This window comes from Bos indicus x Bos taurus, chromosome 1, assembly GCF_003369695.1.
Source record: "Bos indicus x Bos taurus breed Angus x Brahman F1 hybrid chromosome 1, Bos_hybrid_MaternalHap_v2.0, whole genome shotgun sequence".
Taxonomy (NCBI): domain Eukaryota; kingdom Metazoa; phylum Chordata; class Mammalia; order Artiodactyla; family Bovidae; genus Bos; species Bos indicus x Bos taurus.
This window is the reverse complement of record NC_040076.1, coordinates 31,419,816-31,441,222: the sequence shown is the minus strand read 5'-3', so window position 1 is coordinate 31,441,222 and position 21,407 is coordinate 31,419,816. Positions and strand designations below refer to the sequence as shown.

The following is a 21,407-nucleotide window of genomic DNA, read 5'->3' as shown; positions in this document are numbered from 1 at the left end:
ACAGTATAATAATTCAAGTCCATGAGTATATTTTTATTATTACAAAGTGATATGTTAGAAATGCTCATTTGTTTGCTAAATCGCATGAGGACACATTATACTTTATAATATCAATTTCCCCCAAAGAAATGATTTTGTGAAATATAGAAGCCATGGCCCAAGAAGAATTCACTTGATGCCAAATTCTTAATCTTCCCTAAAAACAGTCGGTGTGATTCTGTTGGCTTCTCTGTTGCAGTTGCAGAACATATAAGAAAAAAAAAAAAAAAAAGTTTTATATGTATATTTTGATGTTTTTTCCTCCACATTTTTCAGTTTATTAACTATACCACATTTGAAAAGTTACCACCCATATGGAATGTCTAGTTTCATTGTTAATAATGTCAACAAAAATCTGTCTGTCTTCTAGAGCCTAAGTTGAGACAAGTATGAGTGGTTGATAAAATGTATGGAAATGAAAATTGTATTGTTGTTTATTATGGCAGATGTGTATTTTATTTATTATAGTATTTATTAATTTAATATCATTTGTGATTTTCCTAATACAGCTTAGAACATCTCATGGATGATCACTTTTTTTTGAACATGTTTTTACCTAAAATCACATTCCAAGTAGTACTCAAGATGAACTTACATTTTTCCCCTTTCACTAAGATTCTTCCTAAGTAGTCAGAGATGAGGTGGAAGCATAGGCAATATATTCTCCAAAACAAATTCCAGAGGTTACCTTTTATTATTATTCATTATTTATGTCTTTTGCATCCCAGTCCGCTATAATGAAAAGGACATTTTGGGGTGTTAGTTCTAGAAGGTCTTGTAGGTCTTCATAGAACCGTCCTAGTTCAGCTCTTCAGTGTTACTGATTGGGGCATAGACTTGGACTACTGTGATATTGAATGGTTTGCCTTGGAAACAAACAGAGATCATTCTGTTGTTACTAAGATTGCATCCAAGTACTGCATTTCAGACTCTTTTGTTCACTATGATGGCTACTCCATTTCTTCTAAGGAATTCTTGCCCACAGTAGTAGCTGTAATGGTCATCTGAGTTAAATTCACCCATTCCAGTACATTTTAGTTCTCTGATTCCTAAAATGCTGATGTTCACCTTTGCCATCTCCTGTTTGATCACTTCCAATTTCTTTGATTCATGGACCTAACATTCCAGGTTCCTATGCAATATTGCTCTTTAAAGCATCAGACCTTGCTTCCATCACTAGTCACATTCACACCTGGGTATTGTTTTCACTTTGGCTCCATCTCTTCATTCTTTCTGGAATTATTTCTCCACTGATCTCCAGTAGCATATTGGGCACCTGCTGACCTGGGGAGTTCATCTTTCAGTGTCCAATCTTTTTCCTTTTCATACTGTTCATGGGGTTCTCAATGCAAGAATACTGAAGTGATTTGCCATTCCCTTCTCCCAGTGGACCATGTTTTGTCAGAACTCTCCACCATGAACCATACATCTTGGGTGGCCCTACATGACATGACTCATAACATTGAGTTAGACAAGACTGTGGTCCATGTGATCAGTTTGATTTTGATTTCAGTTTTCTGTGATTGTGGTTTTCATTCTGTCTGCCCTCTGATGGAGAAGGATAAGAGGCTTATGGAAGCTTCTTGATGAGAGAGACTGACTGAGGGGGAGACTGGGACTTTTCTGATGGGTGGGGCCATGCTCAGTAAATCTTTAATACAATTTTTTGTTGATAAGTGGGGCTGTGTTCCCTCCCTGTTATTTGACCTGAGGCCAAACTGTGGTGGAGGTAATGAATATAATGGTGACCTCCTTCAAAAGGTCCCATGCAGGCACTGTTGCACGCAGTGCCCCCAACCCTGCAGTAGGCCACTGCCAACCCACGCCTCCACTGGACACTCATGGGCAAGTCTGGGTCAGTCTCTTGTGGGGTCACTGCTCCTTTCCACTGTGTGCTGGTGCACACAAGAGTCTGTTTTTCCTCAGTCCTGTGTAAGCTCTGGCAGATCTATGGTGGGATTAATGGCGACTTCCTCCAAGAGGGCTTATGCCATACCCAGGTCTACTTCACCCAGAGCCCCTGCAGCAGTCCACTGCTGACCCATATCTCCAAAGGAGACACTCAAACAGAGTTCTGTCTCAGTCTCTGTGGGGTCTCTGGGTCTTGATTTGCACAAGGTTTGTTGGAGCCCTCTGAGCGTCTCTGTCAGGTATGGGATTTTATTCTAAACATAATCTTGCTCCTCCTACTGTCTTGCTGGGGCTTCTCCTTTGCCCTTGGACATGGGTTATCTCCTCAAATTCACTCCAGCACTGTACAGCTGCCGCTGCAGCACCTACCATCTTGCAGGGGCTTCTCTGCCCTTGGATGTGGGATATCTCCTCAAAAGTATGTCCTTTTCATTATAGGGAATGGCAATGCAAAATTAGGAAGTCAAGAAATACCTCGAGTAACAGGCAAATTTGGCCTTGGAGTACAGAATGAAGCAGGGCAATGGCTAATAGAGTTTTGCCAAGAGAATGCATTGGTCATAGCAAGCACCCTTTTCCAACAACACAAGAGAAGACTACACATGGGCATCACCAGATGCTCACTACTGAAATCAGATTTACTTTATTCTTTACAAACAAAGATGGAGAATGTCTATATAGTCAGTGGGGAAAAAAAAAAAAATAGACCAGGAGCTGACTGTGGCTCAGATCATGAACACCTTATTGCTAAATTCAAACTTAAATTGAAGAATGTAGGGAAAACCACTAGAACCTTTCAGATATGACCTAAATCAAATAACTTGCAATTATACAGTAGAAGTGAAAAATAGATTCAGGGATTAGATCTAATAGACAGAGTGCCTGAAGAACTACAGACAGAGATCATGACATTGTACAGGAGGCAGGGATCAAGACCACCCCCAAGAAAAAGAAATACAAAATGGCAAAATGTTTGTCTAAGGAGGCTTTACAAATAGATGGAGAAAAGGAAAGATATATCAATTTGAATGCAGAGTTTCAAAGAAAGCAAAGAGAGAAAAGAAAGCCTTCCTCAGTGATAAATGCAAAGAAATAGAGGAAGACAGTAGAATGGGAAAGACTAGAGATTTCTTCAAGAAAATTAGAGATACCAAGGGAACATTTCATGCAAAGATGAGCACAATAAAGGACAGAATTAGTATGGACCTAGCAGAAGCAGAAGATATTAAGAAGTGGTGGCAGGAATACACAGAAGAACTGCACAATAAAGATCCTCATCACCCAGATAATCATAGTGGTGTGATCACTGACCTAGAGCCAGATATCCTGGAATATGAAGTCAAGTGGGCCTTAGGAAGCATCCCTATGAACAAAGCTAGAGGAGGTGATGGAATTCCAGTTAAGCTCTTTCAAATCCTAAAAAAATGATGCCATTAAATTGCTGCACTCAATATGCCAGGAAATTCTGAGAACTCAGAATTTGTCAGAAAATGTCAGTTTTCATTCCAATCCCCCCAAAAAGGCAATGCCAAATAATGTACAAACTACTGCACAGTTGCACTCATCTCACACACTAGCAAAGTAATGCTCAAACTTCTCAAAGCTAGGCTTCAACAGTACATGAACCATGAACTTCCAGATGTTCAAGCTGGTTTTAGAAAAGGCACAGGAACCAGAGATCAAATTGTCAACATCTGCTGGATCATGGAAAAATCAAGAGAGTTCCAGAAAAACATCTACTTCTGCTTTATTGACTATGTCAAAGCCTTTGACTGTGTGGATCACAACACACTGTGTAAAATTCTTAAAGAGATGGGAATACCAGATGATTTGACCTGCCTCTTGAGAAATCTGTATGCAGGTCAGGAAGCAAAAGTTAGAAATGGACATGGAAGGACAGACTGGTTCTAAATCGGTAAAGTTCCTGAAAATTACCCTGCTTATTTAACTCCTGTTCAGAGTACATCATGAGAAATGTTGGACTGGATGAAGCACAAGCTGGAATCAAGATTGCCAGGAGAAATATCAATAACCTCAAATATGCAGATAGCACCACACTTATGGCGGAAAGCGAATAAGAACTAAAGAACCTCTTGATGAAAATGAAAGAGGAGAGTGAAAATGTTGGCTTAAAGCTCAGCATTCAGAAAACTAAGATCATGGCATCTCGTCCCATCAATTCAGGGCAAATAGATGGGGAAACAATGGCAACAGTGAGAGACTTTATATTTTGGGGCTCTCAAATCACTGCAGATGGTGACTGATGCTAGGAAATTAAAAGACACTTGCTCCTTGGAAGACTATTTTTGACCACCCTAGTTCAGTTCAGTTGTTCAGTCGTGTCTGACTCTTTGCGAACACATGAACCGTAGCACATCAGGCCTCCCTGTCCATCACCAACTCCTGAAGTCCACCCAAACCCACGTCCATTGAGTCGGTGATACCATCCAGCCATCTCGTTCTCTGTCATCCCCTGTTCCTCCTGCACTCAATCTTTCCCATCATCAGGGTCTTTTCCAAATGAGTTGGCTCTTCGCATAAGGTGGCCAAAATATTGAAGTTTCAGCTTCAGCATCAGTCCTACCAATGAATATTCAGGACTGATTTCCTTTAGGATGGACTGGTTGGATCTCCTTGCACTCAAGGGACTCTCAAGAGTCTTCTCCAGCACCACAGTTCAAAAGCATCAATTCTTCTGCGCTCACCTTTCTTTATAGTCCAACTCTCACATCCATACATGACAATTGGAACAACCATAGCCTTGGCTAGATGGACCTTTGTTGACAAAGTAATGTTTCTTCTTTTCAGTAAGCTGTCTAGGTTGGTCTTAACTTTCCTTCCAAGGAGTAAGCATCTTTTAATTTCATGGCTGAAATCACCATCTGCAGTGATTTTGGAGCCCAGAAAAATAAAGTCATCCACTGTTTGCACTGTTTCCCCCTCTACATTTGCCGTGAAGTGATGGGACCGTGCTGGGGACCAGCCCCGGCTGATCCAGGGTATTCGAAGGGGAGATGGCTTCGGCGACCTATTCAAATGGTAATTAGAGATATAAAGAGTAATAGAATGAGGATAGCTCAGTAGGAAAATTCAGTGGAGAAAAGAGGCTGAATAGCTTGGTTTATGTGGAAACTCAATATAACCCGTGACACCAGGTTAGCTCTGACCACGGAGGCCGTAGGTGCCCTCTCGAATAGTGGGAGGTGCCCCACCTTAGACACCTTCTCGAGTGGGTCTTAGAAGCCCAGGCAAATAAGTGGTTGCAGAGGATATCCACGCTCCAGATGGAGACTTCAGCCGGAAGTTAAAGGAAAGAATGACATGGGGAGACCAAGAGTTGGTGAGCAAGGCCCGTAGCTTTATTTTTAACAGGAGCTTTTATACCCTAAGTTACAAATAGAGGATAATAGGGGATGCAAAGTCAGCGGGTTTCTTTTCTGCAAATTTATCGTATACAAATGGTTTAGGTGATTTACATCATCTTCTGGCCAGAAGGCCTACTAACATTTTATGACTCTTGACAAGGACTTATCAACAAAGACTTATTTTCTCTAAGAGTAATTATTTTAAGGTTTGGCGCCATCTTCCGAAGATAAAATTGCATTCCTATAGGGCGGATGTGTAATGGGTTTACAACAAAGGAAAGAATTTATTACCTTAAGGGTCTAAAGTTATTAACACCAAGGCCACTACTTATTTTTTCTATATACCAACTATATTAATTAATACACATTCAAGGATACAATTCAGGGGATGTGAAAACTTGGCAGCAAGTATTGGCTCATCAATGAAATCTTTTACTAGTCTTATTCTGACAGTTTCTAACTCTCTGAGAGGCTCTAAGCTATTTGAATATCTTAAGCTTCCCATGCCTCTGGAGGCTGGGAGACTGTAAACAATCGTATGCATAGCTGCAGGAGTCAGGGTAAACTTGTCAGGTGAGTTAGAGAGCCATCTGAGGGGTTTGGATTTAAACACTCCTAATTGCCCAGGAACTTTATTAATTGGAGCTGTAAGTTAACTCTTTGACAGAGAGAGCGAGATGGTGGTAGGGGACAGCCCCCAGTAAAGTTAGAGGTGAGAGCACAAAGCAATAAAGTAGGCAGACTCTGGTTTTTGGGGGGAAGATACTCAAGAATATCCGGGGAGACTCCCGAGGCTCTATCCCGCCTTTGCCTATGCCGAGCCTCCTTCCTCATGACCTTTGTCACGAGCGGAATGTCTCTCGCCGGCTCCCGGCAGGACTGGATGCCAAGACCTTAGTTTTCTGAATGTTCAGCTTTAAGCCAACTTTTTCACTGTCTTCTTTCCTTTTCATCAAGAGTGTCTTTAGTTCTTCTTCACTTTCTGCCATATGGTTGGTGTCATCTGCATATCTGAGGTTATTGATATTTCTCCTGGCAATCTTGATTCCAGCTTATGCTTCCTCTATCAACAGAGATAGCATATTAAAAATCAGAGACATTACTTTGCCAACAGAGTTCCATCTGGTCAAAGCTTTTTTTTTTTTTTTCAGTAGTCATGTATGGATGTGAGAGTTGGACTATAAAGAAAGCTGAGCCCTGAAAAATTAATACTTTTGAACTGTGATGTTGGAGGAGACTCTTGAGAGTCACTTGCACTGCAAGGAGATCTTTCCAGTTCATCCTAAAGGAAATCAGTCCTGAATATTCACTGGAAGGACTGATACTGAAGGTAAAACTTCATTACTTTGGCCACCTGAGGCAAAGAACCAACTCATTGGAAAATACCCTTTCTGAGTAAGATTGAAGGAGGGAGGAGAAGGGGGCTACAGAGAATGAAATGGTTGGATAGCATCACCAATTTGATGGACATGAGTTTGAGTAAGCTCTGGGAGTTGCTGATGTACAGGGAAGTTGGCATGCTGCAGTCCATGGGATCACAAAGAGTTGGACACAACTGAACTGACCTCAACTGATTTGGAATTTTGGAGAATAACTTAGGAATGATTTTATATTAATAAAACTTCTCTTTTGTTAGGTAGACACAGTGCTATGACAGTGCTAGAGCCTAAATAAAAATTTGCTGCTTGGTTAATTGTTTTAAAATAGAGTATTATGATGATCACCAACATGTCTGATTCCTTTTTTTTTTTTTTTTTTGCATTTTTTTCATCTCCTTGAGATTACAGGAGATGTGGTGGTGGTTTAGTTGCTAAGTCATGTCTGACTCTTGTGACCCCATGGACTGTAATCCACCAGGCTCCTCTGTTCATAGGAAGTGTAGTGAATTGTGTTTTAAGGAGAATTTAATTTGTTTTAACTTCATGTTGAAACATTTATCACCTAAGAGCCAATTGGTGATTTTCCACATTCTTTTTCTTAGGACATCATGATAATTGAGACATATATCAATATGGATATCCAAAAACTTACAGTGTTTTTGAATGATAAGTCACTGAAAGGTCATTGTCTTAGAGAATTGCCCAGACTACAGTGAAAATTTTATCTTGGTTGTCGTAAGTCACTTATTTTTGTACTGTTACTGAAAGACTCAAGGATAACATTTTATTCTGAGTAACAGCAATGCCAGTTTCTCGGTGGAACATTTGCCAGTGGTACAAATAGAAGGTTTTTGTGTGCATGTGTGTGCACGCGTGCTGAACAAGCTTAAGTAATGTGATCTAAAGAACTGTGGGTGAGCTAATTGAATGACACCATTGTGTGAATGGGAAAACCAAAATGGAGATTACAGATGACATTTTGAGTGTGAAGAACTTCCATAAAACCAAGCTACTGATGTCAGAAATCCCGTCTTATGATATTTTCCCAGGTACTTCAGAGTTTATGTAAATATGGCTTGTTGAACTTTACCAGAGCTGTTTACAGATGCACCTCATATTCTGTGTTTCCAAATCCTAACTCATCATTTTTCTCTCAGAAAATTAATTGGTATTCTATAATGTTATTTCGTTTGGCTGTCCATCACTTTCACAGTCACTTAATCTGAAAACCAAGAGGTAACTGATTTCTTTTTCTCCCCTTACCCATTCATCCAGAGACAAATCTTAACAGATTCCAATACCTTAACATAGTTCAGCTGTTCTCTTGCTAAACTGCTCTTGTGCTACTTCATTGTTTATTGCTTGATCTAACCAATTAACTAGCTTTCTTATATCCATTTAACCTTTAACCAAGCCCCTACAAAATTCCTCAGAGTATTTCTAAATTGTGACTCTGATCCTGTTACTTCCATTTTTGAAATCTTCCATGATTCCTATACTTTCTATGAAATTTTTGATGATATCCTACACCTGTAAGATATTTCTTAAAAAAAAAAATTACCTTGAAAAAATGATTTTATGAGTCACTTATATTTGGTAATGAAAGAAACGTATAGATGTATCAAACAACTTAAAGAATGCTTGGCCAGTCCAGGTTAGATGCACGATACTGGATGCTTGGGGCTGGTGCACTGGGATGACCCAGAGGGATGGTATGGGGAGGGAGGAGGGAGGAGGGTTCAGGATGGGGAACACATGGATACCTGTGGCTGATTCATTTCGATATTTGGCAAAACTAACACAATATTGTAAAGTTTAAAAATAAAATAAAATTAAAAAGAATGGTTAATATTATTTAATTGGCATTTTTAAAGTTTATTCAAGAGTGAACCCTTTTTATTCATTTATAATATCTATTAACACCTTGCAGATCTGCTTTTCCAAATGGACCCCAGGATAAATATCAAATTTTTAACATGTCATTCTAGCCCCTATTGCTTCTCCAGACCTATCTCTAAGGCTTTAATTTTATGCTCTGGGAATTAATAAAACGCTCTAGTCATGGCACAGTCCTAGTTATTTCTCACCTTCTGTTTGCTTTTGAGGTGTATCTAGAATGCCTACCAAAACAATGTATTCTTAATTGCTATTAAATCTTTATGTTTCAGCTCAGCTATAAACTACTCAGAGAAGCTCTTTTTTATATTTACCCATTTCTGGCGTAATGATTTTGGTAATAAATACTAATTACCTAAGTGTGTGTCTTTTCTTTATAAACTTCTGAAAGTAAGGGTCATCTCTTTTTTTCTTGCATTTCAGTGCCTGAGAGCTATTTTGTGTTCAATAAATATTTATAGAATGAATGAACAATGAATATATAAACATACTGTGTTAAATTATCAATGACCATTTATTATACATTAGTGTGAATAGTCTTAGAATAAATTGTAAGTCATTTCATTCCAGTCTTTCTGTTTTGAACTTGATCAACTTTTCTAAAGATCCAAATCAATATTATAAAATTTTCACAGTACACTCACAATATATAAATTTCTTATGACCGGTTAGAGTTATAATCCTCAGCTGTATGCAGTTTTGTGTGTGTGTGTTTTCTTTAATCATCTTTATTAAGTGTGTTTTTAATGAAGAGGGTTGAGGAATTTAGGTTGAATATAAAAGGTGGTTCAGATGATAAAGAATTCGCTTTCAATGTAGGAGACCCCAGTTCTATCCCTGGGTCGGGAGGATCACCTGGAGAAGGGAATGACAACCGTCTCTAGTATTCTTGCCTGGAAAATGCCAGGGACGGAGGAGCCTGGTGTGCTGCTGTCCATGGGGTGGCAAAGAATCAGATATGCCTGAGCAACTAACACAAACAGCAAAAGCTGCTGTGTTGTGCTGTGTTTGATTGCTGTCATGTCCAGGTCTTTGCGATCCCATGGACTGTAGCCCACCAGGCTCCTCTGTCCATGGGGCTTTTCCATGGAAGAATACTGATGTGGGTTGTCATGCCCTCCTCCAGGGGATCTTCTCAAACCAGGGATGGAACCCAGGTCTTCCGCATTACAGGCGGATTCTTTACCGTCTGAGCCGACAGGGAAGCCCTGAACTGAATTTGCCATAGTCTAGAAAGTTATAGGAGAAGGCAATGGCACCCCACTCCAGTACTCTTGTTGGAATATCCCACGGATGGAGGAGCCTGGTGGTCTGCGGTCCATGGGGTCACATAGAGTCGGACATGACTGAAGCGACTTAGCAGCAGAAAGTTATCAGAGTATGCTTAAATGGATTACATGAGTTTCCTTTTGTGAGGTAGGCTCCTCTTAGAATTTTGGGCCACTTGTTTTTGTCTTACTGGTTTTACTTCTATTTTCCAAGATAACAAGATGCAGTTATTTCTCTTGTGGTCTCCTTAACTTTTGTATTATATCTTGATGCTGTGTGTCCATCTCCAGCTTCTTCTGATTCCTTTCAACCAGATTTAGTCTGCATTTAAGTAACATATCTATGAAATCCCAGAATCTGTATTTGTAGAAACTGTCCTTGAAAGTGGCCCTTGATTCTTGTTCTTTGCTTAAGGTCTCCACCTTGAGGTTCTACAAGTACTGCACGCTTGGGAACCTATCCTTTTCTCTTCCCCATTCCATCACGACCAGTTTTCTTCCTTTTTACTGTTTCTCTTAGCACAACATCATTCTTGCAATCACCTATATATGAAAAAATCTGATTTTCTTAGGCTCCTTTTTCTACCTAAAAACTCAAGTTCTTATAGTTTCTCTCTCTGCATTACGGCTAGAATCTTCAGCATCTGGTATATTCTTTTTTTTTTTTTTTTATCACTAACTTTTTTGTAGGCTGTACAACAGAATCCACATTGCCCCCCATATCAATTGGTTTTATTTTTCAGTATCTTGTACAAACTGACAGTTTTACTACAATAAATCTAAAATCATAATTTTCAGTAGCAGTCTCATGATATTTTAACTGACTCATAGCTATAATCTTATATAAAATGACTAAAAAAATAAATATAAAACTCCTCATTCTGCTGTGTAGTAATATGCTTTGTCCTGAGTAATCTTAATTGGTTTACTGGAATTTAAATTTATCAAAATTAAACAGTGTAAGACTTATTTCAAGTTGGGAATTAGGTTATTATGGCTATGATATAAATCATTAGTTCTTAATGAATAATCTGTTTTTGTACTGAAGAAGACAAAAGCATGTCCTTATAGTGCATTCTAAAATTATATGTCTCTATTTTTCTATATATTGTGCATTTCTTCATAACTGTCATAGATTAGCTGTGCTTTAATTCCTTATCTGTATCTTTCTTTTCTTTATCATTTTTTTTAGTGAAGTACTTATCACAACTTTGTTGAAAGAAAATAACTATTGATACTTGTCTGAAGGTTATGTCATCTATTCATTCTTACTTTTAAGACTGTTTCTGATTAAGTAAATCCACAAAAGAATGTTGTGCCTAGACCATACTGTTTTGGTTCACCAAGTTAGGACTGCCAAGCCAGATCACAATTTTGCTGAGATACAGAATTTTTCATCTCTTGAGGGGACCATTCAGCATTTGAGGTGCAAAATCTCTTAGATGGGTTAATCTGTTCATAGCAGTAAGAGAGAAGGGTACAGTATACAAATACAGGGTTATCATTCTCTGCGTGTATTTTGTTTTGAACCTGGTTGTAAAACACTCTAGACAGTTTTTAAATAAAAATTTTCTGTGATATTATGGCATGTATTTATATTGAGCTATAATATTATGTAAAACATGGTAGTATAATTATACCAGTGTCTTTAAAAATCTAACTTACTGAGAACTTCCCAGATGGCTCAGCAATAAAGAATCTGCCTGCAATGCAGGAGACATGGGTTCAATCTTTGGATCAGGAAAGTCCCCTGAGGAAAGAAAAGGCAATCCACTCCAGTAATTTTGCCTGGGAAATCCCATGGACAAAGGAACCTGGCAGGCTATAGTCTATGGGGTTGCAAAGAATCAAGCACAACTTAGTGACTAAAATAACAACCAGGGAAACAAATAATGGTAGATTTTATATATATTCTAACTGCAAGGGATTGGTGTACCTGGTTATGGACAAAAAGACAAGTTTGAAACCCATAGGGCAGGCCATCAAGAAAGGCAAGATGAAACTTTTAGACATGAGCTAAAGCCTCTATTTGTAGGTAGTATTTCTTTTTCCTCAGGGAAGCCTTCAGTCTACTTATAAAGACTTTGAATTAATTGAATCAGACCCATTTAGATTATCTAGGATAATTTAACTTACTTAAAGTTAATTGTTTATGGACTTTTATCACATTATATCTACTACTGTAGGCAAGAATCCCTTAGAAGAAATTAAGTAGTCCTCATAGTGAACATAAGAGTCCAAAATGCAGTACTTGGGTACAGTCTCAAAAACAACACAATGATCTTGGTTCGTTTCAAAGGCAAACCAGTCAATATCACAGTAATCCAAGTCTGTGCTCCAAACACTAATTCCAAAGAAGCTGAAGTTGAACTATTCTATGAAACCTACAAGACTTTCTAAAACTAAAACCAAAAAAAGATGTTTCATCACAGGTTACCAGATCAGATCAGTTGCTGAGTCGTGTCCGACTCTTTGCGACCCCATGAATCACAGCACGCCAGGCCTCCCTGTTCATCACCAACTCCTGGACTTCACTCAGACTCACGTCCATTGAGTCAGTGATGCCATCCAGCCATCTCATCCTCTGTCGTCCCCTTCTCCTCTTGCCCCCAATCTCTCCCAGCATCAGAGACTTTTCCAATGAGTCAACTCTTCCAATGAGGTGGCCAAAGTACTGGAGTTTCAGCTTCAGCATCATTCCTTCCAAAGAAATCCCAGGGTTGATCTCCTTCAGAATGGACTGGTTGCAGTCCAAGGGACTCTCAAGAGTCTTCTCCAACATCACAGTTGAAAAGCACCAGTTCTTTGGCGCTCAGCCTTCTTCACAGTTCAACTCTCACATCCATACATGACCACAGGAAAAACCATAGCTTTGACTAGACGGACCTTTGTTGGCAAAGTAATGTCTCTGCTTTTGAATATGCTATCTAGGTTGGTCATAAACTTCCTTCCAAGGAGTAAGCATCTTTAATTTCATGGCTGCAGTCACCATCTGCAGTGATTTTGGAGCCCAGAAAAATAAAGCCTGACACTGTTTCCACTCTTTCCCCACCTATTTCCCATGAAGTGATGGGACCAGATGCCATGATCTTCGTTGTCTGAATGTTGAGCTTTAAGCCAACTTTTTCACTCTCCACTTTAACTTTCATCAAAAGGCTTTTTAGTTCCTCTTCACTTTCTGCCATAAGAGTGGTGTCATCTGCATATCTGAGGTGATTGATATTTCTCCCGGCTATCTTGATTCCAGCTTTTGCTTCTTCCTGTCCAGCGTTTCTCATGATGTACTCTGCATATAAGTTAAATAGACAGGGTGACAATATACAGCCTTGATGTACTCCTTTTCCTATATGGAACCAGTCTGTTGTTCCATGTCCAGTTCTAACTGTTGCTTCCTGACCTGCATACAAATTTCTCAAGAGGCAGATCAGGTGGTCTGGTATTCCCATCTCTTTCAGAATTTTCCACAGTTTATTGTGATCCACAGAGTCAAAGGCTTTGGCATAGTCAACAAAGCAGAAATAGATGCTTTTCTGGAACTCTCTTGCTTTTTCCATGATCCAGCGGATGTTGGCAATTTGATCTCTGGTTCCTCTGCATTTTCTAAAACAAGCTTGAACATCAGGAAGTTCATGGTTCACGTATTGCTGAAGCCTAGCTTGGAGAATTTTGAGCATTACTTTACTAGCATGTGAGATGAGTGCAATTGTGCGGTAGTTTGAGCATTCTTTGGCATTGCCTTTTTTTGGGATTGGAATGAAAACTGACCTTTTCCAGTCCTGTGGCCACTGCTGAGTTTTCCAAATTTGCTGGCATATTGAGTGCAGCATTTTCACAGCATCATCTTTCAGGATTTGGAATAGCTCAACTGGAATTCCATCACTTCCACTAGCTTTGTTTGTAGTGATGCTTTCTAAGGCCCACTTGACTTCACATTCCAGGATGTCTGGCTCTAGGTCAGTGATCACACCATCGTGATTATCTGGGTCATGAAGATCTTTTTGGTATAATTCTTCTGTGTATTATTCCTATCTCTTCTTAATATCTTCTGCTTCTGTTAAGTCCATACCATTTCTGTCCTTTATTGAGCCCATCTTTGCATGAAATGTTCCTTTGGTATCTCTGATTTTCTTGAAGAGATCTCTAGTCTTTCCCATTCTGTTGTTTTCCTCTATTTCTTTGCATTGATCATTAAAGAAGGCTTTCTGATTTCTTCTTGCTATTCTTTGGAACTCTGCATCCATACTTTTATATCTTTCCTTTTCTGCTTTGCTTTTCACTTCTCTTCTTTTCACAGCTATTTCTAAGGCCTCCCCAGACAGCCATTTTGCTTTTTTGCATTTCTTTTCCATGAGGATGCTCTTGATCCCTGTCTCCTGTACAGTGTCACGAACCTCATTCCATAGTTCATTAGGCACTCTATCTATCAGATCTAGGCCCTTAAATCTATTTCTCACTTCCACTGTATAATCATAAGTGATTTGATTTAGGTCATAACTGAATGGCCTAGTGGTTTTCCCTACTTTCTTCAATTTAAGTCTGAATTTGGCAATAAGGAGTTCATGATCTGAGCCACAGTCAGCTCCTGGTCTTGTTTTTGCTGACTGTATAGAGCTTCTCCATCTTTGGCTGCAAAGAATATAATCAATCTGATTTCGGTGTTGACCATCTGGTGATGTCCATGTATAGAGTCTTCTCTTGTGTTGTTGGAAGAGGGTGTTTGTTATGACCAGTGCATTTTCTTGGCAAAACTCTATTAGTCTTTGCCCTGCTTCATTCCATATTCCAAGGCCAAATTTGCCTGTTATTCCAGGTGTTTCTTGACTTCCTACTTTTGCACTCCAATCCCCTATAATGAAAAGGACATCTTTTTTGGGTGCTGACTGGAATGCAAAAGTTGAAAGTCAGGAGATACATAGAGTAACAGAAAAGTTTGGCCTTGGAGTACAAAATGAAGCAGGGCAAAGGCTAACAGTTTTGCCAAGAGAACACACTGGTCATAGCAAACACCCTCTTCCAACAACACAAGAGATGACTACACATGGACATCATCAGACTGACAATACTGAAATCAATTGATTATATGCTTTGCAACTGAAGATGGAGAAGCTTTAAACAGTGAGAAAAAAACAAAACTGGGAGCTGAATGTGGCTTAGATCATTAACTCCTTATTGTAAAATTCAGACAAATTGAAGAAAGTAGGGAAAATCAGGGATAACCTATAATAAATCCCTTATGATTATATAGCGGAAGTGACAAATAGATTCAAGGGATTAGATCTGACAGAATGCCTGAATAACAATGGATGGAGGTTCACAACATTGTACAGGAGGCAGTGATCAAAACTATCCCCAATAAGTGGAAATGCAAAAAGGCAAAATGGTTGTCTGAGGAGACCTTACAAACAGATGTGAAAAGAGAAGCAAAAGGCAAAGGAGAAAAGGAGAAAATACCCATCTAGATGCAGAGTTCCAAAGAATAGCAAGAAGAGACAAGAAAGCTTTCCTAAGAGACCAAAAGGAAAACAATAGAATGGGAAAGACGAGAGATGTCTTCAAAAAAATTAAGATACCAATGGAATATTTCATGCAAAGATGGGCACAATAAAGGACAGGATAAAGGTATGGACCTACCAGAAACAGAAGATATTAAGAAAAGGTGGCAAGAATACACAGAAAAACTATAAAAAATAACTTAATGACCCAGATAACCATGATGGTGTGATCACTCACCTAGAGCCAGGCATTCTGGGTTGTTAAGTCAAGTGAACCTTAGGAAGCATCACTACAAACAAAGCTGGTGGAGGTGATGGAATACCAGCTGAGTTGTTTCCAATCCTAAAAGATGATGCCGTTAAAGTACTGCACTCAGTATGGCAGCAAATTTGGAAAACTCAGTAGTGTCCACAGTACTGGAAAAGTTCAATTTTCATTCCAATCCCAAAGAAGGGCAATGCCAAAAATTGTTGGCACTGCCACACAATTGTACTCATCTCACATGCCAGCAAGGTAATGCTCAAAATCCTTCAAGCTAGGCTTCAACCATACATGAACTGAGAACTTCTGGATGTTCAAGCTGAATTTAGTAAAGCCAGAGGAACCAGAGATTAAATTTGTTGGATCATAGAGAAAAACAAGAGAATTCCCGAAAAACATCTGCTTCATTGGCAATGCTAAAGTCTTTCACTGTGTGGATCACAACAAAGTGTGGAAAATTCTTCAAAAGATGGGAATACCAGACCACTTTACCTGCCTCCTGAGAAATCTGTATTCAGTCCAAGAAGCAACTGTAGAACCGAACAAGGAACAACAGACTGGTTCAAAATTGGGAAAGGAATGTGTCAAGGCTCTATATTGTCACCCTGCTTATGTAATTTATATGCAGAGTACATCATGTAAAATGCTTGGTTGGATGAAGCACAAGCTGAAATCATGATTGCCAGGGGGAAGTATCAACAGCCTTAGATATCCAGATGATATACCACCTTAATGGAAGGAAAGAAAGAGGAACTAAAGAGCCTCTTGATGAAAGTGAAAGAGAAGAGTGAAAAAAGTTGGCTTAAAATTCAACATTCAGAAGCTAAGATCATGGTATCTGGCCCCATCATTCATGGCATATAGTTGGGAAAACAATGGAAACAGTGAGAGACTTTATTTTATTGGGCTCCAATATTACTGTGGACAGTGACTGCAGCCATGAAATTAAAAGACACTTACTCCTTAGAAGAAAGGCCATGACAAAGCTAGACAGGATATTAAAAAGCAGATACTTTACTTTGCTGACAAAGGTCTATATTGTCAAAGCTATATTTTTTTCCATTATTCATGTATGGATGTGAGAGTTGGGCCATAAAGAAGCCTGAGCACGAAAGAATTGATGGTTTTGAACTGTGATGTTGGAGAAGAATCTTGAGAATCCCTTTAACTGCAAGAAGATCATATCAGTCCATCCTAAAGGAAATCAACCCTGAATATTCATTGGAAGGACTGATGCTAAAGCTGAAGCTTCAATACTGTGGCCACCTTATGCCAAGAGTTGACTCATTGGAAAAGACTGTGATGCTGGGAAAGACAGAAGGCAACAGGAGAACGAGGTGACAGAGGATGAAATAGTTGGATGGCATCACTGACTCGATGGACATGAGTTTCAGCACACTCTGGGAGTTAGTGATGGACAGAGAAGCCTGGTGTGCTGCAGTCCGTGAGATTGCAAAGAGTTGGACATGACTGAGCAACTGAATTGAACAGATGTTTTTTTCTGTGAGGTCCTTGTCATGAGGAAATTGTAGTCTTGAAACTGTCAGCTTTGACCTTTATCTGATTCCCAGGCAGTGTTGCAGAAATTCTGTGGCTTGTCTTAGTTGGCATAATCCCAAGGCCTTCTTCATCCACCCTATGCTCATTATACTTATGAATATCTGAAATCAGCATTATGGCTTTACACTCAGAAATAAAAGGCAACAGGTTATGCTACCAGGTCAGAGATAGAATAGCTACTGGAAAGAAATAGAGAAAGCCAGATGACTTTGTAAGAATCTTAAGGTCAAGATATTTACAGAATACTTCTGAGGTGAGTTAGTACTTAAGCATGATGCAAGGAAGTAGAGAAAAATATAGAGAAGTTACATGATATTTAAATAAAGGATAGGAGCTCAGGAAATAGTTTCAGAGGGCATGGCAACCCACTCCAGTATTACATGGAGAATCCCCATGGACAAAGGAGTCTGGTGGGCTACAGTCCATGGGTTCACAAAGAGCCAGACACGACTGAGCAACTAAGCACAGCACAGAGCACTAGAGTGGCACTGAGCAACAAATCTGCAGAAATAAAAGAGCAGAGGGGCTTACCTTAAAGGAGACTTGAAGCTTCAGAGGGTGAATTAGTTCTGTAATCTAAATTTGAAAAGAGAATGTATATCCAAGAAAACTCTGTATCAAATTTCTGTTTAAAGACAAGTTTACAAAGAAGGAGGTTTGACTGGTTACCTGGTAAAGGAACATGACTGGGGACCAAAGATATCTAATTTAAAAAATGATCAATTTAGGGAGAAGAGAAAAAACTGGAATGAGAACCCTCCTCCTCCTCCTCCTCCTCCCATTTCTCCTCCCCCTCCTTCCCTTCCTCTCTCCCTTTCATAACAGTCTGAAATTGCTTATAGCCTGTAAAATTATGTGAATGATTTTACAAAAAAATGAGAGATGAAAGCTACCAGTCTTCTTTTAGCTTAGATTTGGAAGATACATAACTTCACTTGGGTTGCATTCTACTGCTTAATGGAAGTCAAAATGAATGTATGGCAAAGAAGGAATTTTAACTAACCTTATTTAGTGGCTATCTTTTGTTCAGAAATACTTATTCCGTATTTACCATATTAGGCAAAAAAAAAAAAAGCATTGGTTATATGGTACTGAGGACATATTTTACTCAAAATATCTATTTAGATCTTTAATATGTCAAACAGATACATCCCATATGTCATTGGTGATTTTTAGTTGCTAAGTTTGTCCAACTCTTGCGACCCCATGTACCTGTCAGACTCTTCTGTCCATGGGATTTCCCAGGCAAGATTACTTGAGTGGATTGCCATTTCCTTCTCCAAGGGGTTTTCACAACCCACGGACCTAACCCAGCTCTCCTGCATCGCAGTCAGATTCTTTACCATCTGAGCTATCAGGGAATCCCTTATGTCACTGTGCTATATCTAATAATGAATACAAATATTAGTCAAAATATCTCTTCAAAATATTGTTCTAAATTATTATGTGAGTGATTAAAAACTTTAGGGAGCTCTGTGCCTCTATAATAAGGGGAGCATAATTTAATTTGGGGGAATCAAAGAATAATTTATGGACTGCTAATGAGGTTAAATACAAGTGACAAGGTGAAGTAGTTGAGTATGTGGGACTGCAGGCAGAGGTAGCATGTGCAAATACTGGTATAATAATAGATCAGCATTCAGTTTGACTGTTTGTGCCCCTGAATTGCATGAATTAGAGAGTGGTTTGAAATGAGATACAAGAGGCAAGTTAGAACAGATAGTTCTGGGTCTTGAAACCCATAGTAAGGATCTTAGTTTCTTATACTCAGTCATGGGCTCTTAGTGTTAAGAACTGATATGTTTCTTTATGTTTAAAGTTTACACTGGCTACATAGTACGTGATGAACTGGGGGAAACAACTGTATATTTGGAGAATATTTAAATCAATATTTCAGTAATTCAGAAAAGAGATGCTGGTAGCTCTGTCTGGTAGTTAAAGATGGAGACGGATAGGGACTCACAGATGAGAATTTTTTTTTTTTTTAAGTAAAATCAACAGAACTTGGTGAATTTTTGGACAGAGTTATTAGTGAAGGAGTTTTGTCAAGGGTATAGCTTTCTCAGATTCTGGAATTTTCTTTCCAGGTATCTGACTTGGGAGGCTAAGTGAATTTTTGACATATGATTCCTAGTTCCTTTCACATTTCTGAGTTGAAATGTCAAGCGACCTCTTGGATGTATGGGATATATAAGGTGGGTATTTTACTGCTTTTAATTTTATTTACTTGATAGCTTATTGTATAAATCCAGCTTAGGATATGTTGTTATATTTACATATATGTTTATCATCTCAGTTATGATTTAGCAACTTAACATGCTGTATCTTTCAAAGCACGTTTTAAACTGAATTAACACAACTCCTAAAAATTGCCTGCAGTTTTAACTTTCTCCTGGAATTAGGTCATGTCTATTAGTCTCATCTATTTCAACACAATACTTCAAATTCATATTCTACAACTTTGTTAGAGTGTGGCATTTTCTTTTCTCCAGGTTCTTCCTACAGAAATAAAAGCATACTTAAAAATCATAATCATATAATATGGTATTTATTTAATATGTTATCTGGGAATACAAATAGTACAAATAATATTTGCTTTTGAAATTAAGTGGAAAAGAGAATATTTTTCTCTTTTTCAAAGAATGAAAGGGTAGAATTTAAAAATCTGTGTTATCTAAGTGGGATTATGTATGACTTGGTGTTTTTCATCTTAAAATACATTTCTCAGGTAACAATCTCTAATGTAAGCATTTAATCAAAGTTTAACAGTAACAGCAAGGACATTATTCTGTGATGTAGAAGGAAATATATTTTGTTCCTTACATTAATTTAAAAGTCAAAGAAAATATTTCCTAATTATAATGTGAGCATACTTGCCAGTTTGATTCTCCTGGTTTATACTTGTATTTATATACTTTTTTCTAACTATTCTTTTATTCTCAGCATCACCCGTATTTGGTTAATAAATTGTATGGTCATCTTACTTAACCATCATGAATACTCTCATTGTGCAGTATCCATGAATTTTCCAAAGTCTGTCTTAAAACTACACATTTTTGTAGATTATAAAATAATGTAAGCAATTCCATATATTTGTTATACCTTATGTAATGTACACCTGCTTTTATTAATATACATCCTTAACTCTTTTATATTTGACTCTTAAACTATTTTTAATTTTTCTTAAATTATTTTAATTGTGCCTTACTCCATTTTTGTTTGTTTGTTTGTTTTTTCTCCTCCCCATCAGGGTAGCATTACGTTCAGTTGGCATTCATATCCTTTCGCTATTTACTTTTTCCTCTCTGGACCTTCTCCAGTATCATTCTTAAAATGTGATGACCAGAAGTGCTTGCAGTATTCAAGGTACAGGTGCACTAAGGTTTTCTACAAGAATAGGATAATATGGGCTTTTTGGGATTTGCTTTTGCTTTTATGTTTGCTGGCTTCCAAGAGCTCTCCTGAGGGTGTTAAGTATTGTATTGGTGTCTTTGTCTACTGCATTTCATTGGCTTGATGTCCACAGGGATGAAGCTCCAGCTTCCAACACTGATACTCATCATATTGTCTTAAGGGTGTCACAGATGCCCTCAGCTGCTGTTATAAGCTGGCAATTCAAATATCCCTTTTGCCACTGCCTGAATGAAGCCCACTCTAACAGAAGGAATGTGGATGAATGAAGATGTCAAGCTCTCTTTGAGGTCACTACCTTTATCCTAGTCATAAGTATTCTGTAAACTGATGTTTTCTACCCCTAACAATTGCAGTATTCAAATAAAATGTTAATTTTCCCTAAAAAGAAAGGGCATATGTCTCTGAAAACATGCAGTTTAAAACTCCTTTGAATTTCTTCTATATAAACCAAACAAATCTCTCCATTGTTTCTTACATAAAACCCAAATGTTCTATAGTTAATTTATAGTTAATATATACTTTTCAGGTCATTGTGATATTAAATACAAATTTAAAAAATTGTTTTCTGAGTTGAAATGTGTTTTACTTCTTAGGCAAAAATTGCTATAGTTTTCAGGAGTGTTACCTCTATGAGTTTTTCTTTTTTTTTTCCCTCTAGTAATGAGAGGCTTTAAAATTCTATTTAAGGAGATTTTGTCAGTGTTTTACAGGCTGAAATTGCTAAGGAGAACAACAGTCTGGAGTCATTTTCTCTTAAAAGATAAGGACAAAATTCATTTTTTGTGTCTTTAGTTACTGTCTCAGTTCTCTCTCCAACTTTA

General features: G+C 38.3%; 1 long non-coding RNA gene across 1 annotated transcript; it reads left to right on the top strand.

Moving 5' to 3' along the window:
• Window positions 1-18,902: 18,902 nt before the first annotated feature.
• Window positions 18,903-21,106, top strand: LOC113898543. The gene is made up of 3 exons (XR_003512678.1): window positions 18,903-19,367; window positions 20,423-20,538; window positions 20,699-21,106. It is a non-coding gene; the product is annotated as an uncharacterized LOC113898543 (long non-coding RNA).
• Window positions 21,107-21,407: the final 301 nt, after the last annotated feature.